This window comes from Ciconia boyciana, chromosome 4 (assembly GCF_034638445.1).
Source record: "Ciconia boyciana chromosome 4, ASM3463844v1, whole genome shotgun sequence".
In the NCBI taxonomy this organism is placed as follows: Eukaryota; Metazoa; Chordata; class Aves; order Ciconiiformes; family Ciconiidae; genus Ciconia; species Ciconia boyciana.
In genome coordinates this window covers 41,779,206-41,800,742 of record NC_132937.1, presented here as the reverse complement: position 1 = coordinate 41,800,742, position 21,537 = coordinate 41,779,206, and the positions used below count along the sequence as shown (strand labels likewise).

At 43.7% G+C, this 21,537-nt stretch overlaps 1 long non-coding RNA gene across 1 annotated transcript; it reads left to right on the top strand.

Annotated features, from left to right (window-relative positions):
• The first annotated feature begins 1,670 nt into the window (after window positions 1-1,670).
• Window positions 1,671-19,513, top strand: LOC140651376 (uncharacterized). The gene is made up of 5 exons (XR_012042380.1): window positions 1,671-1,858; window positions 2,070-2,517; window positions 3,136-3,293; window positions 18,743-18,905; window positions 19,410-19,513. It is a non-coding gene; the product is annotated as an uncharacterized lncRNA (long non-coding RNA).
• Window positions 19,514-21,537: the final 2,024 nt, after the last annotated feature.

Sequence of the window (21,537 nt, the reverse complement as noted above, 5' to 3'; positions counted from 1 at the left end):
CTGGAAGTTGTTTTCATAACTTGCAGCAGAAATGACTGTCAAATTATATATAGCATAGGCTAAATGCACCTTAGGGCAACAAGGAAGTATTTTCTTACTCACACAAGGAACGGTCTCAGTGTGAGTCGGGTGTTGCCATCAGCTGAGCAGGGGAAGAAGGGGGCTATGATGCAGAACTTGCAGACTTTCTTATGAGCCTGACACCTGCTTCCTTGACCAGCTGCCTGGAAAAACACATTTCAGTGTTTTTTTTTTCTCAGATGAGGAAGGAAGTCTATACTACTTCACTTTCCCAGGGGAAATCACTACTGGCAGAGTATCTGTCAACAGCATACTTTAGCAATGTATTAAACAAGAAAATGTCCTTATGTCAGAAATCTTCTGGATTAAAAGGGGAGGTCTAACCAAAGGTCTTTCTTTAATAAGATTAAAGATTTTTTTCTCTCATAAAATGCACTGGCAGTAGAGGTTTTGGAAGAGAAAAAATATTTTTAAAGAAACTCCTTGAGCACTTACTTAACATCAGATCATATTTGTTCTTGAACAAATGCCAGCAGATTATTCAGAAATATACTTTATCAGCTACAGACTTCTGTCAATTAGTTACCATCTTTTCAAAAGTGGAAATCTTTTGAGGAGCATTTGGAACTTGGAAACACTGGAGGAAAACGAAAAAGTAAGTTAGGACAAATCCGGCCATCTGTAGCGATGGAGCCGTGGCTGCACAGAGGCTGCAGGATTTGCTCCCTGTTTGTGGAGTCCACAGCAGTAGCAGCTGCTGGTGCCGCTCACTTGAGAGAGTCACTCCCTGCCAGGGGTCCCACTATCAATGCCTGGCTTCAGATATATAGAAACAAACTGTGAAAAATCAGTCTGGTGTGAAGGCAAACAGCCTTTCTTTAAACATTATTTTCTTCTTTAAAGCTGACTTCCTCTGACTTCAGTAAAAATCACTGCAATATTCCTATGAACAGAAGTTAGCAAACAGCCATTATAGGCATAGGAGAGCTATGTTTCCCTCCTCTCGCTTGCTTCTTTTTTTGCTGCTTCAAACTACTTTCCCCAGACCAGCTGTTGTTGCATTGGAGTAGAAGACAATGCAGGGCCTTTCTGCAGAAAGCTGTCATACTGTGGGTATGAGGGCCAGGAGAATGGTTCAGCCATCAGTTTGTGCAGATAGTCACAGTTTGCTCTTGGGGTTTACCTGTGGCGCTTACCTTGTGTTATCTGCACTAATACAGCCTCATTGGTTTTTTAGCTTGCAGTAGGAGCAGACAGAGCTCACATGTGCCCATGCTATAGTATATAAACATACAGCCTTGCAAAAACGCTTATTTCCATGCAATGTGGACTGAGCTCATGTGGGATGCACTTACTTAGATCACAGCACTGGACGGCTTGCTTTGTGAAGAAACCAAGATATTTACAGTTTATACTGGCAACTATTTAATGATGTTTTCCTCTGCTTAAGCACTGCAGAATTTCTTATCTGTTTATATAGGCTCCATTACCATAATAACTGTACATGTTATAGTAATTAACAGGCTTAACTTAAGACTACCCTTGAGATACAAGGCATATTTATTTTTCTTTTATAGCTGAGAACCTGAGGCAAAAGGAACAAAATGGCTCGAGGTCACTAAAGAGGCGGTGAGGCCCTGATTGTTTTACCACAGCTTCACAACTTCATCTGGCAGCTCTGTGAAGTCCTGTCTTGGATCACAGCCAGGGCATCAGGGAAACACCCAAGTGCAACTCTGGGCAGAACCCTCCAGGCTTATGGAGTCCCCCTGAGCATCACCCCTGGGAACGGCCATGTCAGAGGGGCTGTGATGTACCAACGCATCCGACAAAACAGGTCAGCACAGCCTTTATCTCCACATCAGAGCATCTCTGTACCCTCCTTGAAGTCTCCATGGAACAGAGAAGCAGAGTTCATGCACGCTTTTGTGATCGGGGTACTCGGCTCTGCTCAGCCGCCAGCTGTATAGCACAGGCCATTCACAGCAGTCATAAGCAGCCGCTGCTGCCTACGTGCATGCTCATGGCACCCTATTTTCTCCCTCCAGCTGCTGTCACTGCCAGGGCTGCTGCCGCAGAGTCACCCAGCATCCCGCCCGTCTGCCCTTGCTCTGCCAAGCAGCAGTGTGGAGCAGACCCTGCTGCACCAGCTGAGAACAAGAAGCATGGCTGCCAGCAGCTGCTATACAAGAACGGACATGCCTGCATGTGGAGGAAAGCCAAGCGCCAGTGGTTTTGTCAAGGGCATCAAACATTGTTCAGGATGCACAGACCTTGTCATCCCCACAAGGCCTTCCCTCGGACACCCTTTTCCTCCCCTTTGCTTGGCAGAGCTGCTTTGCTGGAGGGGTGGGACAGCTCAGGAGCATGCAACCCATGCTACTCTGGCTTGTCGCAGGGATCAGCCTGCCAGATCTCCAGTTAAGGCAGAGAAGTGATGTCCTTGCACTGGCCTTCCCTTAAAAAAATACCTCTGCACTTCAAAATCAAAACCAGGTGTGTATCATCTCACACAGACACAAACCCTCCTGCACTCCTGCTTTTGTGCTGTGCGCCGGTTCCTTTTTCCTTGTCAGCACTCCCCGAGCCGATGTGCTGCAGTGTGTGTTTGTGGTGTGAGCTGGAGGACATGACTGCGTGGTCGACTGCCAGCTCTGCGAGCAGCGCCCGTCCTCCTGTCCGCACCCTCCCCATGCTCAGGCATCCACGCCAGGCCACGGAGCCACAACTAGGGACTTCCACCCAAACCACTTTGTCACAAGACACTTGATGTTTACTCTCATTTCATTCTTCACCCTTCTGGAGAAGGTGGGGGATGCGTCCCTTTTTGTCAGCGTCAGCTGGATTCGGAGGACATAAGGGTTTATCAGTGTTAGACCCAGAGCTGTGTTTGGGAAAAGTCCTTCCCAGCTTTCCCCGGATCATCTCTGGGGCCAGGTCTCCCATTGGCTTGATCGTACAGTGGTCCAGGAGCCCCAGGGATGGGAACACTAGGCAGCTGATGGCGGCAGCTGCAGGAAGGCAGGACAGCCACAGGGAGCTTACAGTGCCATTATGTTGTTCTTTTTACCCCAGAATTTCCCTGTAGCAACTACACTGCCTTTTTCTTTCTAGGTCAAATGCCTGGATCTCCGAGGCTGAGAGCTGTCATTTTGATCTGAAGGCTGATCTGAAGGGACACAATGACACATGGCTTTCAGAGGGGCTTGTGTTTCCTTGGGCAAAACACCGCTAGTTCCAAAACTCTTTCACTTGGAGGTGTCCAGCACTAGGTAAGTAGCTTTTTAAACACTGCTTCTCTTCCATTGCCATCTCCATCCCAGGCGTTTGGACCTGGCTTCCCATTAGGTGCCAGCTCCAGAGCACGCAGGAGTGGGGGACTTGAGGCAAGAGCTCGCCTGCCCGGTGCTCCACATGGCTCTGGGAGCATGGGGCTGTGCAGGGGCTGGCTCTGGCACCTCTTCTCTCCCAATGGCCTCTGCAATCGAGGAAATTAAACGTGGGCTGCCCTAGAGAGCGATGACTTTTTTTGCCTCCTGTTGGGGACAAAGTGTGCTTTACCTCACAATGAGCAGCTTGTTTCCTGACTCAGCATCCAGGCAGGAACCTTCTGTCTAAAATTAGCCTTCCACATATGCATATATACACATGCACATGTGCACACAGGCACGCACATTCACATATCCTCGTTACCAGGTGCCAGCCTACCAGACCTGTGTGGGATGCCAGGTATGGGCACAAACAGGTACTGCTGCTGCCTGAGAGGGGCCATGGGAATGAGTGGTTGACAGCTTAGAGAACTGGTCTCTGGCTCACATTCCCTCTCCTTCTTTGCACCCCCCTTTTTTTCTTCTCTCTCTTTTTTTTTTTTTTTTTTTGCTATGAGAGACTAGGAACAAGCCACAGAGGCTTGTGGGACAGAAGTGGGAAAGCTGCTTGCAGCCCGGACATGCCTCAGATGCTATGGATGAGCCCTAAGGGCCTGTAGCAGGGACGGAGCAAGGGTATTACAGCCCCAGGGTGGACCTGAAGAGCAAGGTCAAAAAGCAGCCTAGATGGGACAGCAGGTCTACAGCAGTCTCTCTGCTTTAAGCCTTCCCATGCTTTCTTATTTTGTCCCAAACTAGTGTATTAGTGTAGTTTGCCTCTGCAGGGGACTGATGACTAATGTTTTATTAAAGGTGGGGTGAAAGAGTTATATTGTTTGCCCCAGCTTTGAAGGAGTCTAAGCTTGAAGTTTGGCCTGGACGGCAGTCTGATGAGCCTGTGACGACCTTCCTTAGGCTATTCAGAAACGTACTCTGGCACAGAAAATTTAGGCCAGCTGGACAAGCATATTTCAGACAGAAATCTGTACTGGCCATGGAAGATGCAGTTCAGCCTAGAGGCTCAATTCACAGAAGGCTTGATTTAACTCTGGGGGCTTTTATGTTAGTTGTATGCTGTTTTATTAAGAAGTTGCTGTAGGAATCTTTATTAATTGTTTCAGTTTCTATGGAGTGTTACTACCAGAAAAAAATACTCGTAATACTTCTCTTCCCTGCTCCTTCTCCTCTTATACTGGAACCAGCACTCCAGCTTCAATATGCAAAACTGATGTATGAAGGTTTGCCTCACCGTGATTGCTAAGGCAATAGGTGACAGCATGTATCTAGATTCCCCTGATTGGTTCTTTGCTGCCTCTGACTATTCTTGGAAATAGAGCCCTGTTTCCACATTTTCTGGAATAATCACATATTGAGCACCTCTCCTTTGAGATGTTCTCCTTTGAGTCTTCTGCAGCTTCATATGACTTCTTTGGGAGTTTCTGTATGATCCTAACATACACACTACAGAATGACCTAAACTGCCTACGTTGAAGACAGAACCTTGTTTCCTAAAATGGGGGGTACTCGTGCCTCCTGGCAATCTCAGAAAAACCTGTTATCTTCCAAACAGTTTGAAAGATTGAAAGAAATCTGGGAAGGAGGGAGAAACGCTAAAAAACCAAGCTGGTTGATGTGAAGAACAAATTCCATTTATACTTCCTTTCCCCCCCCCCCCACTGTAAGCTTTTTTCCTGTTTTTTTCCAGCCAATTTCATTTTCCTAAATAATGTTGCTGAGCACATACCTCCACCCATCAGGCAGCTCTCTGCTGGTTTTCCATATATGTGCTCACATGTACTGTTTCATCCCTGTTAGAATCTCAGTGTCTATGGGTACAACAATTTCCTTTTCCACTTCTGCTGATCATCTAGCCTTTCTACTTGTTATCGGGCAATGGTGTGTTGACAATCCAAGCTAATAACTTACCTTCCTAAACTTATCTTTCTTGTCGTGCACCGAAGAACTACCAAATGCTGGAGGGAACATCTGTCACTAGATTAGAAAGGGCAGGATAATAGAAGCCATAATTACAGATCTAATTTTTCATATATCTAATAAAAGAAAGTCAGATGTGGTAAAAGCAGATCACCAAGGAAGTCAGACTGGCCCTGTGGCCTGTCTTCCTTTTGGGAAGTCACATTCTGTCAGAACATATTTTAGCGTATGTTCTGCACTGGCATTTTCCCTAATAGAAAGAATGAAAAAGAGTCATGATTAAGGACATACAGAACTTTTGCCAGCAAATAATTGATAAAACTGGAATTGGATTCTGGGAACAGGGCTAAGTCCAGTCTTAGTTGATAGACATGCAGAGGTTGAGGACATCTTACACAGAGTTTCCAGAGAGACAAATGAAGAGAACTGTGAACAGAATTGCACTGAGAAATCAGACATGCGTACAGAGACATAGAAACACTATCTGTTTGCAATCTTAGTTATAAAATAATAAATTGAGATAATTTCAAAAAATGTTAACTAAAACATGTGAGAAAAAATAATCCCAGATACAGATATTAATTCTGCACTTAGTATGGCAGATCTAGATGTGGACATGAAATTAAGCAAGTGTTACTGCCTAAAAATTAGCTGGTGTAGTACTAAGTACATAGTGTTGTCTTGTAAATTGGGGGAAAAAAGATAATTTTTACAGAGCTCTGAGATATAGGATAAAATCTTATTTAATCAAAATCAATTTTTAAAAGTCCCATTGAATGCAAAGGGGCCACGATTTTACCCTTACCATCTGGTTTTGGACAGCAGCAGAAATAAAAGAAAAAAAAAGTAAAATAATCTTGGAGTTCAGATGTGATTTAAGAGGGAAGATTAAGCTTAAATATGAACAATTACTTTAGAGATAACAAAAGGGAATGCTTTGTATGTTTAAAAGCTGTAAAGCTCGAGTTTGAATCAAACGATAAACCATCACATGAAAGCTTAGCATGAAATAACAGAGGGAAATTTTGCCTGAGTATTAGTAAAATCTTCGTACTGTGAATTGAGCAGTGCCAGGCGGTAAGCTCGTTCTTAGGATTTGCTCTGGGATGTAACCTGGCACGCCAGCTGTGCTGAGGGGTGGTGCTGTGGGAAGGACGTGGGGCCACTGCACCGCAGGGTAGCTGAGGGTGGAAGGGGCTCTGCCGGTCATCTGGTTCAGCCTCTTGCTTCAAGGAGGTCCGATTTCAAAGCCAGCTCACTTTGCTCAGAAATTTGTTTCATCACGTCTTGACAATCTCCAAGGATGGAGATTGCACAACATTTCTGGGCAACCTATACTGTCCTTAAACCACTTGCATGGCAAGATTTTTTTCCCTTATATCCAACTGGAATTTCCCTTGCTGCAACTTGTGACTGTTGCCTCTTGTCCCTCTGCTGTGTGCTTGATCTGATACATCTCTTTTGTCTCTAACTATTCACAAGATCCACTTTCTAAGATTCCCGTGCCCTCACACAGAAAGGAAATTTTCTATATAGGGTACTAGAAGTTTCACACAGAAATATTAGTGGAAAATAATTTGCTAGAAAGCTGAATGCCAAGGAGGGTGAGTGGCTGAAAGCTGTGTAATCACGAGATGCTTCCTGCCAGTTCTCAAAATACACTCAAAGCATGTCCTTGTTTGGGATGTAAGTTTGCAGGTCACAAGTAGCAACTCTTTAAAAAAATCACGGCAAGGATACTTCATGGGTCTGAAATAGGCACCAGGGAGCTTGTGGTAATTACCACAGCCATGTGAGTTCCTGTTCCTTGGGCTTGCACCAGTGAAATATGGTAGTGCCACTGCAAATCAGGTAAGGAGCATCTGCAGTGTGGGCTTGCAGAGCCATGCAAGTGGAATGGTTAAACTGCCCAGAGAGGCAGTGAAAGGCTGTGAAAGGCTGGGTCTGTGAATATTTTCATTATTTAATGAAAATACATCCATCAAATACCCAACATCTTCAGAAGTTTTGTTGAGACAACCTCAGGTTATGCATGCTGATGTGCTGTCTGTGGTATTTTTTCTTTTGCTGTTGTCTCTCCCAGGAATCCTTTTAGCTGGAATTACACTTATTTGTGTGCAAGGGATGTCTGTTTTTAGAATCCACAATCCCTCTCCTTTTCTACATGCCAGCCCACAAGTGGTAGCTCTGTAGGAGGGAGGTAGAAGCATCGCACTAAGTAGGAAACAATTTCTATATATGTCCTAAGATCTTCACCTACTTCGATGTTGCTGCAGATTTAGGTACTTAATGAGGATACAATTTGACTGAAAGTTCCTTATTCTGATACCCTGCCCTGAATGAGCAGATTTTTGTCATAATGCTTGTTAGGTTTGTCATAGCATGTATTTATTGTTTTATATATAGTGTTACATAGGATCTGCCATGCATATTTTTTTAAGTGCACGGATAATACTTTCCATATACAATCTGAAAGCTAAATCCTCCTGTCAGATACAATTCCAGAAGATTTCCACTGCTTTCCACTAAGAACAAAACCACAAAATTGGATATCTTTATGACCTTCTTCCCCAGACTACTCTGAAAGATCCAGGCACATTTGCAAAAGGTATTGCAAAACATGAAATTGGAAATTTTGAGTGTTGCTTTCTGTATGTATTTCTCTATTGTGACTAATTTCTCTATTGCTTCTATTTCTCTTTTTCAGTATTCACATTAGGAATTTATCTGAGACTTTGGTTTTAAACAATATTGCTGGATGACAAAAAAAATTAAAAACTGAAACTGAATTTTTAGAACTACAAGATATTAATCAGTTAGGTAGAAATTATTTTAATACACTTTTTTTTTCATGTGGATTCATAAAACTAATGTTTGTTAGCAAAGGTAAACTGCTATGTGATTGTAAAAACAGAACACCAATATTTTTGTAGGTGTAATGAAAACCACGCGGTCACTTCTGCAGCTTTCATATTTTCATTTTAGTTTAAAAAAAAAATCCTGAAATACAGGCAACTTAAAATTTAAGAGCATTGTGAAGATTCAGAACATGAAACTTCACTATTGCTAGGCATATCTTATTGCTGTTTAGACATCAGTGGAATGGAAATACTTTTCTTCTGCCTTAACTTGCTGTTGTTTACTTAGCAAAACGTGTTGCTGCTAAAACTTTTGATCACATACACTTGCATGGATGGAACTGGATTCTGGGGTCTTAAGGCAGAACTTTCAAATCAAATCCTATCTTTGTTTTGTAATTTCTGTGCAGCATTGAGTGGTAACGGCTTTACAGGTTTACGGAGGAGTGTTATCTTTTGATTTTCATTGAGGCATAGATGAGGCTTAGCTATCTCTCCTTCTGATGTCAGAAGACTGCCAAGACGTTATGCCAGGCAGGAAAAAATGTCACAGTTTTGGCAGATACTAGATAAACATCCATAAGCCATAGATAATACCACATTATTGGCATTGTGTGTGTTGTACTGCCTACACCTCTCTAATTAGGAAATAAAGTCTGATAACTATTTGAGAGCAGTCATTGCTCTAAAGCAGAAAAAGAGTCTGACTGTGGAGCTAGAATAAAAGCCATAAGAGTGGAGTAAAAACTCTAGGAAACAGGGCAGTACAGCAGCCTCTGGAGACGGGTACCTGAGGCCAGCCTGGAGAAAGGAGTTGCAGCCTGCGGGGAACAGTTACACAGGCACAGGGCAGCCTCTGTGAATGAGGCTGCAGCAGTGCTGTGCTGTTTGTGGGGACAGGAGGGCTGATTTGTGCTATAACTCTGAGATTCTATTTAACTCCATGTTATCTCTCTTAAGAAGAGGAGAAATCTATTGCTTTGGGTGATCCTTCAGTGGTGTTTCCCCATCGCTTCCCATTCTGTTGTTCCATTGATGAATAAACAAACCACTCTTTTCATCTCAGCTGTAAGAAACAAGTGCAATCTCTATACCTTAGGAAGCTGTGGAAATCACTTAGCTGCCTGACATTTGCTTCATGCACTATAGTGCTCCAAGGAACTAGTGCTTTCATGCGATCCCACAGTGAAGAAGTGATACTAAAATGTACCGTGTGACTGCTTCTTGTTTTCTTTTAAACCAGATGTGACTGATAGCAAGTGGGTCACAGTCTACAGTTTGCTGCTATTTAATGTCTCTTGAGTTGAGCACAGCCTTAGTCAATATGGAAATTTCTAAATTGTCTTCTAAGAAAACACATGACCTAGGGCTTTGGAACAGACTGTTTCTCAGCTTCTTCTAGGATAAGGTATTAGCCAAATGATTATTCAAGTTTTAGATGAAACACTTCTTAACACCTAATGCAGTCTGCATTTTAAAGTAAAAATCAGATAGTGAGAGGAAGGAGTCCAGGTCTGCCAGCCTGACCTGAAGAAGTCAGAAGACATCCAAAAGTATATTGGCAAAGCTGCAGCACTGAATAATCTTTTGGTTTCAGCTTTTCCATACGGTCCAATCATCAGCAGAGTGAGTCTTTGCATCCTCTCCAGGCTGCAACCTCTTCTGTTTCTCCCCCTTGCCTCCCCCAGCCTCCCTGCTTCCCCAGCTTCTCCTCTCCAGCTCTGGGGACCAGAAAATCAAAAAGAAAGCCTAAACTTTCATCTTAAAAACTAACAAACAAATTGAACAACAAGGACAAAGAGGATGTTTCTTGTTCTGCTCCTTGGGAAGACAGCCTTGAGTTTGTGAGCCATGGCAAATCAACGTAAGCAGTTGCAGGAATCAAAAGCTCATTGCTGATTGTTGCTAAAGATCAAAGGCTGTTTGTGTCCTTCCCTAAAAGCTGGATTTCACAGCTTGGCTAAATATATAAACAAACAAACAAACAAACAAACTGTGCATCCTGGATCTTGGGGGAGAGCCCAGATTAAGTGAATGGCGCAATGACATCCAGTGTGCTCTATGTCATGACTGGAGCTCTTGCTGAGGAGGTTGCATGGAATGAAATTACATGAAATGATGAAGAGATGGAGGATTAAGGGGTAATCCCAGATTCAAATCTGAGTGCAAATTGAATCCATTCAAATCCAGCCAAGTTGCAAAAGCGGCTGCCCAAGGTTAGCTTCCTGACACATAGCTTTTAATGTAATTAAAATAATCACTGTATTTGCTGTCCCTCTAAAATGGGTATAAGGGTGATTCCCAACTGTACTGCGCTCTTCTGGCTTGCAGGTAAAATGACCAGAATGCAGCCCATGAAAGGCCCAGCAGCTGCTTATACAGGGTGGTTCGGCCTCTTTTGGGCTTGCTGCTTGCAGCACCCCCTGTCTCAGGTCTCACAGACCCTAGCCCTACATGTGGGGAAAGGCTGGCTTGAGTACCCCATCGCTGGGAGATGTGGTGAGGCTGGCAATGGCTTAGCTAACACCAGTGTGCAAGGTGGTGTCCTGGTCAGTGTATCACCAGCTCAGCTAGCTCTGCCAGGAGACTGTCTCCAGGCAGCTACTGAAGCAGGAACAGTCCCATCCCTGTCTTCTCTACATCTGAGAAGGACAAGCCCTGAAGACGTGGGCAGTATTCAAGGCATGTGATCCATTTCATTCGTCTGCAGAGCAGCAGCCTCGTGCTCAGGCAGGGAGTTTCTCCTGGGTTGGGATCACACTGTAATGCAGGGGAAGGAAGCTGCGGGGGTCAGTCAGGGCTTATTTTGGGACAGGTTCATAAATAGTTCAGATGACAAAAGAGAAGAAGAAAGAGCTTAGAGAAAATCTCTGAAGTGACCATGAAGATTAGTGTAAGCCAGTTCTTGCTGCTCTTCCAGAGAAGTGCTCCTCCATTCCCTGCTTTATAGATCCAGCAGCAGAGCTGTGCATGGACCTCCCTAATACCATGTCCTGAAAGGTACCATCTCCACAGCAGCTGTGAAACCCATTAATGTCCCCATGTTTTGATCACATACAAAAGTCTCCTTGCCTGGCAGTGTCAGTAGTGGGGCTGAGGTACCCTGCTTTGAACAGATTTCATACAAACTGGTATGATTCAAAGGCATTTTGCCACCAGCAGTCTTCCTGGATCAATGGGGTGCTGGTGGAATTTTTTTTTCCTCAATTAACTCGCTTGTTCTCTTTTCTGGTGTCCTTGAAAGCCCCTGAATAGAAGGCAGGATGTACTGGCAAAGCATTTCTCTTTGTCTGTGCTTGCCATAGGATCTTCGCTTGCTCTATTCATCTCTGCATGTTTTAACACCTTTTTTTACTCTTGCTTTTGGAAAGCTATCAGGGCTTTCTTGTACCATCTTGAGTTCTCTTTTTAGCCAGGCAGCATGTGTAGTCTTGACTTTGCTTTCTTGCGAAGCTTTTCTGCTTTTTCTCTTTGGGGTTTTCTTTCTCTCTTTTTCTATTGTCCCTTGCTTTTTTTCTTTTCTGCCTTCACTTTCAAATGTACAGAGAGGAAGCTGCTAGCATTGGGAAAACACAAGCAAACCCTTCAGGCCTAGCGGTGTTTTCTGGAACAGTGCTCAGGTGCTGCCACTTTTTGTTGAGACAGTGCCTGGCTGGGCTGTGTTCATAATGTCAGGTTGCTTTATGCCCTGTTTTGCTTCCAAGTCCTGATCGATCTCCACACTTCTTCCAGAATGTGTGCTTTTTGCCTTGCCCACCCGGCATGTGAATTCTCCTTTGTAAAAGCAAAATTCTGTCATGCACAAGTTGATTTTCAAGTATGGTCGGCTTGTATGACGGTACACCATCTGTATGTTTGCTGTTGCTTTCTGTGTGTCTTCTGTACTTTGCGGTCCCTTTCACAGGCGAAGTTGCTGGCTCACAGGGAGATGCTCCCCAGCACTTCTTGAATAAACTTCATTCGGATTATTCATGGTCAAAGAACTGCAGAGTGACTAGCCAGTGTCTCCTCTAATGCTTACTGTACCTGCCCAAACTCAGATGCTCTGAGTTGGGCCTGTTGCCTTCTGGTTTTGGACAGATGTAATTCCTTCTGTGGTATCTCTCAGTTTGATTCTACTGTTAAGTGGATCAGCTTTTACCTCTCACTCTTGTGTAGCATGACTGCTGCTTCTTTTTTCAACTGCCTATTTCAATTGAAAGACTTTTGTAAATAACCCCCTCAATTTCTGGTGAGATTCTTACCTCCATACTTAGCCTGTTTAATTTTTCAAATGTGCTGAGAAGCCACATCTCTCAATGAAAATCATGTGACCTTGAAGATGCAACTTTAAAAAAAAAATCAGCAAAATTGTCTTTCAACAGGATTTTCACAGAATCACAGAATCGTATAGATTGCAGAAGACCTTTAAGATCATCGAGTCCAACCGTAAACCTAACACTACCAAGACCACCACTACACCATGTCCCTAAGCACCTCATCTAAACGTCTTTTAAATACCTCCAGGGATGGCGACTCAACCGCTTCCCTGGGCAGCCAGTTCCAATGCTGGACAACCCTTTCAGTGAAGTAAAATTTCCTAATATCCAGTGTAAACCTCCCCTGGTGCAACTTGAGGCCATTTCCTCTCTAGGATGAGAGGAAATGGCCTCTCTGAGAAATTTTCAACTAGCACTCAAACATGCACTTTCACCAAAAGCTGAAGTCTAATTTTAGTCAAAGATGTTGGCATATATGTAGATCCAACAGATTTCTGAGACTGGTTATGCATATTTTTCGTAGTGGATTGTCTGCTTAATCCTGAAGAATATCAAAAGCTGCAGATGCAAGCTGTTACATTGCTGTTTCCTCTTTCTGCAGCTCTACTATTATTTTCCCTTTTTATATAGTTTTTTTCAAATTTTAGTCTTCTTACTCATAAAGCAGTGTATGCTTTTACAATAGATGAGATGAGATGAGACCATAGAACAATAGAATCATAGAATCATAGAATATCTTGAGTTGGAAGGGACCTATAAGTATCATTGAGTCCAGCTCCCTGCTCCTCACAGGACTACCCAAAACTAAACCATATGACTAAGAGCATCATCCAGACTCTCCTTGAGCTCTGACAGGCTTGGTGCTGTGACCACTTCCCTGGGGAGCCTGTCCCAGTGACTGACCACCCTCTCAGTGGAAAACCTTTCCCTAATGACCAATCTGAACTTCCCCTGATGCAGCTTCATTCCATCTCCTCGTGTCCTATCGCTGGTCACCAGAGAGGAGATCAGCACCTCCCCCTCCGCTGCCCCCCGTGAGGAAGTTGCAGGCTGTGATGAGGTCACCCCTCAGCCTTCTCTTCTCCAAGCTGAGCAAGCCAAGTGACCTCAGCTGCTCCTCCTAAGTCTTGCCCTCAAGACCTTTCACCATCTTGGTCGCCCTCCTCTGGACACACTCTAACAGTCTGATGTCCTCCTTATACTGAGGCACCCAGAACGGCACACAGCACTCGAGGTGGGGCCGCACCAGCGCAGTGTAGCATGGGACAGTCACCTCCCTCGACCAGCCGGCTATGCTGTGCTTGATGCACCCCAGGACACGGCTGGCCCTTTTGGCTGCCAGGGCACACTGTTGCCTCATATTCACCTTGCCATCGACCCAAACCCCCAGATCTCTTTCTGGGGCGCTGCTCTCCAGCCTCCCGTCCCCCAATTTGTACATATAACCAGGATTACCCCATCCCAGGTGGAGAATCCAGCACTTGCTCTTGTCAAGTTTCACACGGTTGGTGATTGCCCAGCTCTCTAGTCTATCCAGATTCTCTGTAAGGCCTCTCCTAGTTTAGTATCATCGGCTCCTCCTAGTTTAGTATCATCGGCAAAGTTACTTAATGTACGCTCGACTCCTGTGTCCAGATCATTTAAGAGCACTGTCCCTAAAATTGAGCCCCGGGGAACCCCACTGCTGACTGGCCGCCAGCCAGATGTAACCCCATTTACTATACCTCTTTGAGCCGCACCCATCAGCCAGTTGCTCACCCAACATATTATGGGCTTGTCTAGCTGTGTGCTGGACATTCTGTCCAGCAGGATACTGTGAGAGACAGCATCAAAAGCTTTGCTAAAATCCAAACCCACCACATCTGCTGGCTTCCCTTGGTCAACTAGATGGGTGACCTTGTCATAAAAGGAAACTAAGTTGGTTAAGCAGGACTTTCCCCTCGTGAACCCATGCTGGCTATGACCAATGACTGCCTTGCTTCTCAAGTGTTTTTCAGTAACTCTCAGAATAACCTTCTCCATAATTTTACCAGGCACTGAAGTGAGACTGACAGGCCTGTAATTAGCAGGGATGATCTGTGGTAGCCGTGGCACTCCAGTGCTGTCTTACCTGGCTACTTCACAACCCAGTATGTGTTTATGGTCACAAAAGAAGTATCCCTGTGGGATAGAAAAGTGCTTTTGTCCCCAGTAAATGGGGAACTAAAGCACAGATAGCAGAATGATGATGGTAACTGAAGAAAATGCCCAAATCGCCAAGAAATTTTATTTTCAAAAGAAATTTAGATTTTTTTTTCTGAAGAGATATTTCAAAAATAGTAATTTTGAGACTAATAGCGTTTTGACAATTTCTAACTGAATTTTTGCCAGGAATCCAAAGTTCCTGACTGCCAGGGCTGCCATACCCCCTGCCAAGGAGCCAGGAGCCCAGGCTTGGTATTGTGCTGACAAAGCCAGAGTTTCATCAGCTTCTGGGTCTCCAGATTTTTGACTTGGAGCTGAATCCCTGGACATCCCACAAGGAGATGTTGCTAATTTTTTTCAATTATTCATTATTCTTACAGGTCAATGCACAACTGAAATAATCAAAAGAGTCCAACCTAGATTTCCAGATTATACCCAAAGAGTAAACTATCTACTACAAAATTAAAGGTGCACCTATGCCAGATTCAATATCTGGAAAAATAATTGTCAGAAGTATTACTAGAATTAACAGAAGTTTAGTGATTGTAATGCAGCACAAAATATTTTTTCGTATATTCAACATCACATTTTTGTTACCAAAATAAACTTTATGACATTGTTACTCTCTGTTCCTGAAAAGAGAATATACATGGAAAGTTTTTCTTTTTCAACTCTAAAAATAGTCTAAACAATCAGTGAGTTGAACTGGTGAAAAAGTCATCAATAAGGAATATGATTAATGCAGTGTCATGTATCTTGTTGCATAATATGACAAGTGCAATATACAGACCCACCCTGTCTCTTTTTCTTAAGCAAATTCTTTAAATACAGTAGGAAGAACAGGACATCTTTAAATAGTGTCTCCATTATACTTTAATTATCTGTGTAAAAATTACAGTCCGTTCTGTTTCCTGGCAGAGATCCTCACGTGCAGGGGTAGGAAATTCTTTCTCCCCAGCTCATCCAGTGAATTGTGTTTTCAGGAAAATGAATAGGACTGAATTTTCTGTGTTTCATCGTAAACCCATCTAAAATTGGAGATAGGTTTAAAATAAACAACAAACAAAACAGTATTCAAGCCATGTGAATAACTGATTTTCAGGTTTGTGGCAGTTCTTCCAACAGCTGGGAAAAAAATCAGCCTAGGTCAACAACAAATATATTTTTTCAACATCTTCAATAAGCAGAAAGATTGCAGAAAATATTTTTGTTGTAGTTTAAACTCACAAGAGCTAATGTGTTGCTAATATTTCACACAATATTGCATTTTGGTTGTGAATATTTTTCAGAATTAAACAAAACATTGGATGGAATTTCCCAGTAAAGTATCAGTGAACAGAAAAAATCCCTTTTGCAGGCAAAACAAATATAAACACCCTTTTTATTTCTCTTCCCATGCTCAATTCCTTCTTCCCTGGATTCTGATATAAACAAGTTAGCTTCTTTGAAATTAATTTTAAGTGTTGGAAATATTGTACATTTTCTACTGGAAAAGTTTTGGCCACAGTATCTCACCCGGTTCTCTTCAGGCTATTGATGGAATATTATTGCCAAGTGCTTGTAGAAGTCTGTCCAGGCATGTCAGACTGGAAGCTGTTATGGGCAGAGCACATCTGAATAGGCACTTCTTCGTGTGCCTCCTTGGAAGCAGAGGTTTGAAAAATTGGCCACAGAAATACTCATTACTTGGAAACCAGGAGACAACCAGTGAGTACACAAAACTATTGATATGAGCTGTCATGCCATTCAAGCCAGATGGCCTACATATGAAGATTTATAGTTTTTCACACATCTCCAATGTTCTTAGCGCTGTATAATAAACAGAAAAAGAAGACATGGTCCTGCCCCTGTTTTTCCTGGAAGTCTGTATTTGAAACAGCATGTCATATTCAGGGATGTCCACCTGACTACACTGCCTGTCACCTGAGAATGCTAGTAAATTTTTTATTCTACTCTTGTTTCTAAATTTATTACAGGAACATAACTTCCAAGGGTACACTTTATTTTTCAACTGAATGTCTATTTAAAGCCCTTCTTTTCTAAATTTGATCTTCCCCTGCATCCTGGTTGAGAGTGCAGTGTACTCAAAAATGCCGTAGCATGGTAGCTTTATGTTGTGAACTTCAGGCTAATGGATGCTGCTGTCACAATGCTATTTTTGAGAGTGAATTTTCTCCTGCCTTATCTTTTTACTGAGCCATCTGGCAGATTTAGGATGCTAACCAATGGAGCTGTACTGTGCCATGTATTAATATGGATCTCATAAATCACTCAACAGGTCAGATTTAGAAAAACAAGACTTTTGCAGCAGACTTCCACTAAAAATGCAACGTCTGGCTAATTAACAGATCCCCTCCCTGCCAAAATGTGCAAAAGGAGTACAGGGGTAATGCCTTATTAGAATAAAATAGAGGGATGGGAATGATAAGGGCTTGTGGCTATTTAAGGGAGATGGTGTTGCAATACAACTCCATCAAGTGTTACTGCCTTTCACTTCAAACGTCCTCAGTGCAAAAGCACCCATGATGAAACTCTGTGCGAGGAGTTAAGCTGCCAAAGGGCAACCAGACTTCCGAGCTGGTAAAGATCTTGTGTACACGCCAACACTCCCTTTGCATTGTCTGTGCTGTCCAGTCTTTCTTTGATTCCTCTGGTCCAGGGCAGCTGCAGAAAGAGGAGCTGAGCCTCTGCGTTTAGCTGCTGGGCCGTGAGCTAGCAGCAACCTCTGAGTCCAGGGAAGGAAGGGGAAGTGTGCTATAAGTAGCTGCTCTTGAATAGACATGACCGAGTGGAGCTGCTCCTTCATAAGAGGCACAGTGAAGTCAGGGCTGGGTTTTTTCTGAGGGTTGAAATTACCTCTGTGCTCTTTCAAGGAACCAAGACTGCTGTAAATACCCAAGTGACCACAGGGAAATATTTTGAGATGTCTGTCTTGATTCCTGTTCCCATTGAGAAACTGGCCCAAAAGCCCCTGTATTTACTGATGGGAGGCAAAAAAGTTGAGAAGACAAATCCTGGTTCCTGCCCACCCCTCCCCTCCTCTTGCTCTGGAAAACATCAAACATGAATACTCACAAGCATCCAAATCTAGGAAGAGAAAGGCCCAAAGCCGAGTTAGGGTTGTGCTCCATCTCTTTTTCATCCCCTCTTCCAAAAAAACAGGATGGACAGTGGCACTGATAGTCTTTGCAGCGCTGGGGTTTTGCAATGGGGCCGGCATTTCCCCTGCCCTGGAACAGGAAGGGCAGCAAGGCAGTGTCACCGCCGTCACTCCTGGCCCCTCGGCTGGGCGAGGGAAGGAAATCCCTTTCCAAATCCCGCGTGTGATGGGCTGAGGTCTGACTGCTCATAACTTGCGTCACCCTGAGGACTATGGGTCGTGAAATTGCACTGACAAAACTTCTAGTATCAGCTGCCTCAGCAGACTTTGGTAGTTGACCATGAGAATGGGAATGACTCATTCTTTTAATCTGTTTCACATTTGCAACTGTTATCGATTGAGTAATATAATACTTGCCTTCTTATCCTCCTCCCTCCAGAAAAGTGGCAAAATGAGACATTTTTATAGTGTGCAAATAGCCTAAGTGAGGCCTTTTTGCCCCCTTTTGACCTTTTCCTTTTCCTGTTCACCTTCCTCATAGTTTGTTTCTCTGCTTTTAAGTCTCTTTAGCTGTAGCTCATGTTTTGTAGCATACGTCTATACATCTACATATACATAAGGATTTATATATATATATATATACCCATAAGGATTTAAATGGTTTCGTGTATTTTGTGCATGGCCAGTGTTGCTGTTGGGCCATGCCTCTTCCTCCCAGGAGGGCAGCAATGCTCTGTTGAGCTCACAAGTGGCTCAAACATCCCAGTACTTTTTTGTCCACTTCTTCCTTTTTAGTGGGCGATAACAGTGAGCATGAGTTCTTCCTGGGCTCTCACACTGCTTCTAGGAAAGCATCCAAGATATCATGGTGGGAATATGGAAATGAATATGAGTGTCAGCATATCAAGGAACTCCATGCTAAAGGGAACTGGTGGGATGGTTTTTTCCTCCAAAAGCATGTGAGGGCTTAGGATGACTTTTCCTCTCCTGTGTGAAAACCCCTCTTTTCCTGTGTAGGTGCATGAGTCAAAGTCTTTCTGGAGGTGCTCTGAATGCAAAACTCATTTCCAGAAACCCAAGAGAGTGGTAACACCCTTGGAGAGTGAAGAAGCCATTCAGAAGTCACACTTCCTGGCAGGGAGTACGTGGTCTATAAAATCCTTCAGTATAATAAAACCAGGTAATGGAAATGCCACACTGGGCTGTCTCTTTTTGATGTTGAGCAATTGCCTAATGAATGGTGTCATAAACTAGCTTTCTAATGTGGGATTTTATGCCTTCTACATGGCTTAATTCTCATTAATTATCAACCTAAGCTCTTCGTTGCAGAGCATCTAGTACCTGGTAGCAAAGGTTGAGAGAGACTCAGAAGCCGTGAGGTCTGGAGGGTTGTGTTTGGCAGTCCTGAGGCCCCCGTCTCTGCGAGTCCCCGTAGCCGGGCTGGCAGCGTGGGCAGAGGCTGTTTCTGCCTCTTTGCAAAGGGACCGCACGGGCTCCCTGTTGTGCCTGGGTCTCTCCTGCCTGCTCTGATCTGAGTGCCCCCTCAGATTTACCTGACCACTTCTGCAGCTAACCTGACCATTTCTGCTGCCCAGGGACACGGCAGGCTCCTTCCACGTTGCCCTGAGGCCCCATCTTTCCCTGCACAGTGGACTCAACTCTCTTTTTCCTTGGCTGTTTTTAGTGAATGGAGGTTGTTATCATCTACGCAAGATCAGTAGCTCCCAAAGGGTTACAAATGATGGTTCCTGCCCTACAGACCAATGTGCTGGTACATGCTAAAACAAGGTAGGTAAGGACAGAAATGAGGTGAGAGCAAGGAGAAAGAGCTAACATACAAACCAAAGACATTGTAGTTGTCTTTGGGTATCTGAGCACACAGCTCAACATCTGATTTTTTTGCCCACATCTATGGGCGATGGAAGAAATATTTAACTGCTGTACTATTCACTCCTAATCCTGCTCTTTCATTAAATGTCACATGATTTGGTTTTGCAATGGGCAAACGAGACTGAATCAAATGGATATAACTTTGCAGAGGCTGGTTTGCTTATCAGAGAAATTGGCTTGCCTTACCTTTAAACGAGCTTGTGATTTATTGTGTTTATCTAGCAGATAGTAAGTTGAAGCAACTTAAAGCAGTTGGCCAAGAAAATCGCCAGCATATTGCACTTCCTTATAAGTGGAGAAGACATGTGCAAGCATGAATGAACACCACTTAAGGCCTTCTTCCTGATCTTGCGCATTCCTGCACAGTTGCTCTGCTTTACATGTAGTTGAACTGAATAAATGGCCTGTCTTGAATTACATTTTGGATAAACTCGGTGTATAATGTATCTAGCCAGCTTTGGTGTTCATGACTGTAACTTGTATAACTGAGCAGCGTGTTTCCTAGGCATTGCCAGGTTCAGAGACATCTCACGAGGACGATCTGTTCTTATAAACAAGTAAGAAATGTGGTGGAGGAAGATGGCAGGGAGGAGGGAAATCGATGCTTGATAAGCGTATTGTCTATATTGTATAAGCATTTCAATTCTGAGGGCAAAATAAGGGAAATCCATTCAGGTTTTAATTGTCTTCTGCATCTCTTCAAAACATTCTGTGATAGTAACGAAGGGCAGAAATTATTTTACTATTCTGTCATCCTTGGATTACTTCCTGCCCTAAGACTCAGGGGAATGGAGTAGCTCACAGTCTCTACCACTCTTTTCCCAAAAATGTCTCTGCTTCATAGTGGTAATGAGTAATATCCTCTTTCTTTGCATGCACTACACCAGAGTGTCCCTCTCCCACCCTTGCAATAACATTGTCTGGCTCCAGGAGTGAAGGCAGCAACTCTTCAAGCATTAGAAGCCACAGCCCAAGCACATCAAAATATCTGAGCAGTGTGACTGTTGGTTGTCAAGATTTGCAGCAATTTCTCCCATTCAAGCCCAAGATCAACAGCCTGGCAGAAGTATACAGAAAGGCTGTACTTCCAGCAAGTCACAGATCTATAGCATCAAAACTTGTTCCACACAGCAAGGAACCTTTTCGCCTCCCAGTCCCCTCTCCAGTCCTGTCCTCTTTCCCCAGGCCTCACAACTTCGCATCTGGTTTGACAAAATTTCTTCTTTTGTTACTCCCAAACCACTCCAGGTCTTAGGACATAACTCAGCTGCTTCTTCCTTCTCTTCCTTGTCCCACCACTCAGAAGACTCACTGGCGGTCACACCTATTACCTTCAGGGTTCTTCATCATATTAAACTGCCTCTCTTCCTCCTGGTGTATCAGAAGGGTCAAAAGCAGTGGCCTGTCTTTCTCCTCCCAGGAAAAGGCCAAGAGCACAAGCAGAGCTGAGTCCTGCACAAGGGTGAGCAAGTCTTTCCATTCATTGTAATTTCATCCGAAAAAAAAAAAGGCCATGGTGTCAGAGTGAGAGCTGGCATAATAGAGCATCTTCTGCCTTCCATGAAATCAAGCTTATTTCTGTCAGTGCTTGTCTCAGCAAGGTTTAGTTTCCATGGAAAGTGTGAGTTAAAAAAGGAGATGGATAGACAAGAAAAAAGAAAATGAAAATGTCCCCTGCTTTAGGTCTGAGATCTGTACATCACTTAAAAACTGTTTATAACCTCTCACTGGTCCTTGTTCTTTAATGCATTTCAAGGTGTGTCTGCTCATGTCCATGGGCAGTACTCCAATACCCAACACAGACCAGATGCACTTGCATATCTTGGGATAAAAAGCTTTAAGATGACAAAGCTGGTGATTCTGATTTGCCTGTTCTGACCTCCTCTGTGGTGCCTGCCTGTCACTTTGTTCCCTAATGTGAT